The sequence below is a fragment of the Dendropsophus ebraccatus genome, chromosome 2 (genome assembly GCF_027789765.1).
Source record: "Dendropsophus ebraccatus isolate aDenEbr1 chromosome 2, aDenEbr1.pat, whole genome shotgun sequence".
In the NCBI taxonomy this organism is placed as follows: domain Eukaryota; kingdom Metazoa; phylum Chordata; class Amphibia; order Anura; family Hylidae; genus Dendropsophus; species Dendropsophus ebraccatus.
The window spans coordinates 54,865,956-54,871,955 of NC_091455.1; the positions used below are offsets into that span (position 1 = coordinate 54,865,956).

The 6,000-nt window shown below is 42.6% G+C and overlaps 1 protein-coding gene across 1 annotated transcript in view; it reads right to left on the reverse strand.

Annotated features, from left to right (window-relative positions):
* The window catches only part of FAM110B (family with sequence similarity 110 member B), a 119,448-nt gene extending 113,806 nt beyond the window's left edge, over window positions 1-5,642 (reverse strand). The window contains exon 1 of the mRNA XM_069960012.1: window positions 5,526-5,642. The gene's annotated coding sequence lies outside the window, so the exon portion shown is untranslated. The remainder of the gene's footprint in view (window positions 1-5,525) is intronic.
* Window positions 5,643-6,000: the final 358 nt, after the last annotated feature.

Below are 6,000 nucleotides of genomic sequence, written 5' to 3' on the forward strand. Positions count from 1 at the left end.
ATCATCTTTAGATCATCCGGATGGCCCATAGAAGATAACAGAGGTCTGCTGCTGCTCCTATTACAGGGAGCAAAGGCCAGCAGACCATCACTATAGTTGCTGTTTTAACCCCTTAATGACCGCAGGCGTATATTTACACCCTGCGGTCGGTAAGGGAGTTCAGAGCGGGGCCGTGCGGCGACCCTGCTCCGAACCGCTGCAGTCCCGGGTGCCGCATGTAACCCGGGATTGCGGCTATTAGCGGGCACGGTCCAATTGCCCTGCCTGTTAATCAGGTAATCAGATGCAGCTGTCAAAGTTGACAGCTGCATCAGATTACCTTCCGGAGCAGTTCCCTGGTGTCTAGTGGGGTGGATCTCTCCTCGATCCACACATCCTACTCCGTCCAGGGTCTGCACCGTAATGGCGCTGATCCCGGCTCGTCACTCGGTTGCTTCCGGCTGCCTATCTCATCGATCTATGCTGTATATCTATACACCATAGATCGTAATGAGAGATCAGTGTGCTTATACTAGAAGTCCCCCAGGGGGGCTTCTAGTATAAATGTAAAAAAAAAAAAAAAAAAAAAAAAAAAAAAAAAAAAAGGTCAATAATAAAATGCCTCCTCCCCTGATAAAAGTTTGAATCACCCCCTCTTTACCCATGTTATAAATAAAAATAAATAAACAAACTTGTTTGGGTGTCACCGCATGCATAATCGCCTGAACTATTAATCACATTCCTGATCTCACACTGTAAACTGCGTAAGCGCAAAAAAATAAAAAGTGCAAAATTGCGCATTTTCAGTTGCATCAAATGCAGAAAAATTGTAATAAAAAGCAATTAAAAAAGTTGCATATGTGCAATCAAGGTACCAATAGAAAGAACACATCATGGTGCAAAAAATGACATCTCATACAGCCCCATAGACTGTAGGTTAAAAGCACTATAAGCCTGGGAATGGAGCGATTTTAAGGAACATATATTTGTAACAATGGTTTGAATTTTTTACAGGCCATCAGATACAATGAAAGTTATACAGGTTACATATAGTTATAATCGTAACGACTCGTGGAACATATATAAAAAGTCAGTTTTACCCCAGGACGAATGGCGTAAAAACAAATACCCCCCCAAATAAACAAAATGAGTTTTGTTTTGTTTTTATTTCACCAGATTTATTTTTTCCTGCTTTTGCAGTGTACTTTATGAAAAAATTTTGTCTGTTATTGCGAAGTACAATTAGTGACACAAAAAATAAGGGCTCATGTGGGTTTCTAGGTGAAAAATTGCAAGTGCTATGGCCTTTTAAGCACAAGGAGGAAAAAATGAAAACGCAAAAAACGAAATTGGCTCCATCCTTAAGGGGTTAATAGAACATGTTTTAAGACAACAATCAGCCAAAATTGTGCATGTCGACCTATCTTTGCCTTTTAACATGACCTATTACACCAAGCGATTATCAGTTGGAACAACTGGTAAATGATCAAGTACTGGCGATAATCATTTGGTGTAACAGGGCCGTAAGTCCAGACCTTTTATCTGCTTAATTGAGAATGACATAAAAGGAATTTCCCATAACTGCCCATGAAACAGTCCAAGAGTCAATTTCCAATTACTTTTGGTCCCTTTAAGTAACAGGTTAAAGAAAAGAAACTCCTAAACCATTCATTAAATTTTAACATGGATGACCTCAAATGAAAGCTGAAAGTCTGGACTTTATGTCCATATCCTATATACACTGCTTCAAAAAATAAAGGGAACACTTAAACACCACAATATAACTCCAAGTAAATCAAACTTCTGTGAAATCTAACTGTCCACTTAGGAAGAAACAATTATCGGCAATTAGCAAGACACGCTCAATAAAGAAGTGGTTCTGGAGGTGGTAACCACAGACCACTTTTCAGTACTGTACCTATGCTTTCTGGTTAATGTTTTGGTCACTTCTGAATGTAAGTGGTGCTTTCAAACTCGTGGTAGCATGAAACGGTATCTACAACCCACACAAGTGGCTCAGGTAGTGCAGCTCATCCAGGATGGTGCATCAATGCGAGCTTTGGCAAGAGGGTTTCCTGTGTCTGTTAGTGTAGTGTCCAGAGGCGCTACCAGGAGACAGACCAGTACACCAGGAGACGTGGAGGAGGCCATAGGAGGACAAAAACCCAGCAGCAGGACCGCTACCTCCGCCTTTGTGCAAGGCGGAACAGGAGGAGCACTGCCAGAGGCCTACAAAACAACCTCCAGCAGGCCACAAATGTTCGTGTGTCTGCACAAACAGAAACAGACTCCATGAAGATGGTATGAGGGCCTGACATCCACAGATGGGGGTTGTGCTCACAGCCCAACACCGTGCATGATGTTGCCAGAGAATACCAGGACTGGCATATTAACCACTGGCACCCTGTGCTCTTCACAGATGAAAGCAGGTTCGCACTGAGCACGTGACATGTTCATTCTTTGGACGGATAAAGGAATCCGCCCGTGCATAGAATGGAGTCTATGACACGGGCGGATTCCGCAACGGATTTTCTGTCAAATTTCCTCAGTGTGCACACACCCTAAGTAATGGTGTGGGGTGGCATTTCTTTGGAGGGCCGCAGGTAGCCTGACTGCCATTAGGTACCGAGATGAGATCCTCAGATCCCTTGTCAGACCATATGCTGGTGTGGTTGGCCCTGTGTTCCTCCTAATGCATGACAATGCTAGACCTCATGTGGCTGGAGTATGTCAGCAGTTCCTGCAAGATTAAGGCATTGAAGCTATGGACTGGCCAAGTCGTTCCCCAGTCCTGATTGAGCACATCTCCATCTGACAATGTCATGTTGCACCACAGACGCTTTAGTCCAGGTCTGGTAGGAGATCGCTCAGGAGACCATCTGGCACCTCATCAGGAGCATGCCCAGGCAGTGTAGGGAGGTCATACAGGCATGTGGAGGCCACACACACAATACTCAGCCTCATTTTTACTTGTTTTAAGGACATTACATCAAAGTTGGATCAGCCTGTAGTGTGTGCTTCCACTTTAATTTCGTGTGAGACTTCAAATCCAGGCCTCCATCAGTTAATAAATTTGATTTCCATTGATGATTTTGTTGTCAGCTCATACAACTTTGTACAGAACAAATATTCAATGAGAATATTTCATTCAGATCTAGGATGTGTTATTTGAGTGTTCCCTTTATTTTTTGAGCAGTATATGTAACCGTAACTTGAATGTTTTAGTAAACAGGAGTAAAAAAAAAAAAAAAAAAAAATTATATAAGGACCTAACTATAGAGCCACAATGCTGTGCCAAATCCTTCATTCTAGGGATTCCAGCAGTGCCTGGCTGGCTAATAATCAATTAATCCAAACTTTCCTTTGCCTGGGAAAGAGATAAAGTTTTGTGCCCCAACCAAAACATATTTTGATAAGCTTTATGATTCCCCTACAAGTCGTACTAACCACCATGTATAAGTAGCTGGAGGCTAAATAGTACCACCCCATTTATTATGTTATAGCGGCTTGTGTTCAGAATCCAAGAATACAGGGAAAAACGCCAAAGCTCCTCTTCCCAGTAAACTTATTTAGCAAATCCAGGGATGTGGATGAGACCCATTTAATTTATGTGAATATACAATAAAAATACAAAGAATAAAATACTCACTGGCTCGCCATAGCTGCCATCCCAATGGCTCCTGGTCCCCAGTGCTCTCAGCTTTTTCCCCTCCTGATGCCAACCCTGCAGGACATGCCCACTCAGCCAATACATGGCATAGGTTGATCACTGCTGCTGTCAGTCCCTAAACACGGTGTCAGAGGCAAAGGGCACTGAGGACCAGGAGCTGTTGGAACAGCATTGACAGGAATTAGGGGCAGGTATATGTTATTTCTAAAAAAAAAAAAAAAAAAAAAAAAAAAAAAATTGTCCTCAGATAACCCCTTTAAGGTTGTACCAAAGCACAATGGCATAAAATAGTAATCTACATGCCTTGTGCATTTATGTCACTTAACGTTTACAGGGGCTGTAAAACTACAAGTCCCAGCAAAATACTCTTCATTGCTCCCTCTCTATATACATGTCAACTGCTTAAAATAGAGATCACCTGAAAGATTCTATGTAAGAGATAGAAGCCAATACCAGCCCCAAAATTGGAAGCAGCTACAACAGGCAGATATCAGTAATGAACGGCTGTGCCATGACAAGTTCTCTGTGCCCATAATGCCATCCATAACAGTTACAGGATTAAATACTTCCCCAAAGAAAGCAGACTACTAATACAGTAAAAATAATTCATGTAATTCAATGGAATAACAGGAAAGATCAATCCAATTAATTCTACATTCTCAAACGTTGTATCCGCCAATAACCCCAACCATTAAAATGGGCGTCCTGGAAATACTGAGAGGCGTTTATTTACATACACCCATCAAAATGGAAGGAGGTACAAGCGTAGTCCCTATTCAAACATTCCCCATTTGTGTTTTCCCCTCAGGCAGCCCCTATGAGAGGGCAAGGGGCTCACAACAAGAGAGTGAATACACACCAAATCAATAAACAGCTACTATAGTAATTGGAAGCCTGGCTGAGCCTAATGCATAGAAAAGCAGATAAGGCTTTCCGATGGAGGATCACAGCAGCCAGGCAGTCTCATCTTCACAGAATAAGTAGTAAACTGTCTGGAACAGCGCAGCGTTCTAGTAAACACGTATCACCCATGGCAACCAGACACTCACATTAGCTGCACAAATCCAAGCTCACCAGACACACGACATGCAAAAAGACCTTAACCAAGAGGAATCCATCATTAACCCTTTATCAGTCACCAACAATAACATACAAGTCATAAGACATCATTGATTCAGACTCACTCCAAGTATGTCTGGAACAAAGAAGCCCTGGCTCTCACATCATTTGGACCTTTAGGGGGGTTTTAGAACTTGGCTGGTATGAGCACCGCACACAGGTCATATGGAGAGCTTTAAAATGAGACAAAGTACAATAGATCCATATATATATATATATATATATATATATATATATATATATATATATAGCAGAAGGAGATTGTAATGGTCTTATCCATAAGCATGTAATAAGGGCAGGAACAATGCCATAACAATCACTTACTTCTATTACACTATTATATAGCCTCATATACTTAGAGAACAAAGGAGCACTGACAGCTTCCCATGTATACACCTGGAAGAGCTTCTGCTTCTAACACTGACAATCTATTATGTCAACAGTAAGGATGATAAGAAAGCCAAGTCCCTGAGAACACACTGACAGTACAGCACAAGTCAGTAATCCAGGAGCCACTGACAAAGGGAAGAGGAAAGCAAACAATGAGCAGTCAGTGGAAGAGCCCGACTGCTGCACACCTAGCCCCATTATACTTCCTAGCATAGCCCACACTACTATACACTAAGTGACAACTGCTATACCCGGTGCTGGACCTCCTGCATGCTCTGGCAGATTTATGACCATGCACAGCTGATCACTCAGCAAGTCATCCATCCAGACTGTGCAGCAGCCAGGGGAAGCAGAATGAGGGTCTCACCTGTGTGTATGAGGCTGCAGCACCGGCACAATGGCTGAGGGGGTGAGAGGTCTCTGCTGATGTGCAGACACAGCACTGGGCTTGTGAATTACTCTGCCTTCTCCAGCCTGCAGGAACAGCTCAGCCCTTCCACTTCCTGGGGAGGGGGAGGGATCTCACCAATGCTTCTGCTTTTTAGCGTTTTATTGGGATTTTAACCTTGATGGACGGGGAGTATTAGCGCCACCTAGCTGTCAGCTTGCTAATGGCAGCAAGCTGGAGAAGGAGCTGTACATGTATTTAGTTTTCTGATCATCTCTATGCCTGGAAAGTTACATTTTTTCATACTGTGATGGATATTTACCTAAGTTTTGACACAGAAAGGTACAGTGCAGTCTGTTTTCGGTATAACATAAAAAACACATTGGGGTGTTTTCAATTCCTGACTGAAAAGAAGGCACATCAATGTAATATCTAAGCTCAAAGGGAATGATGT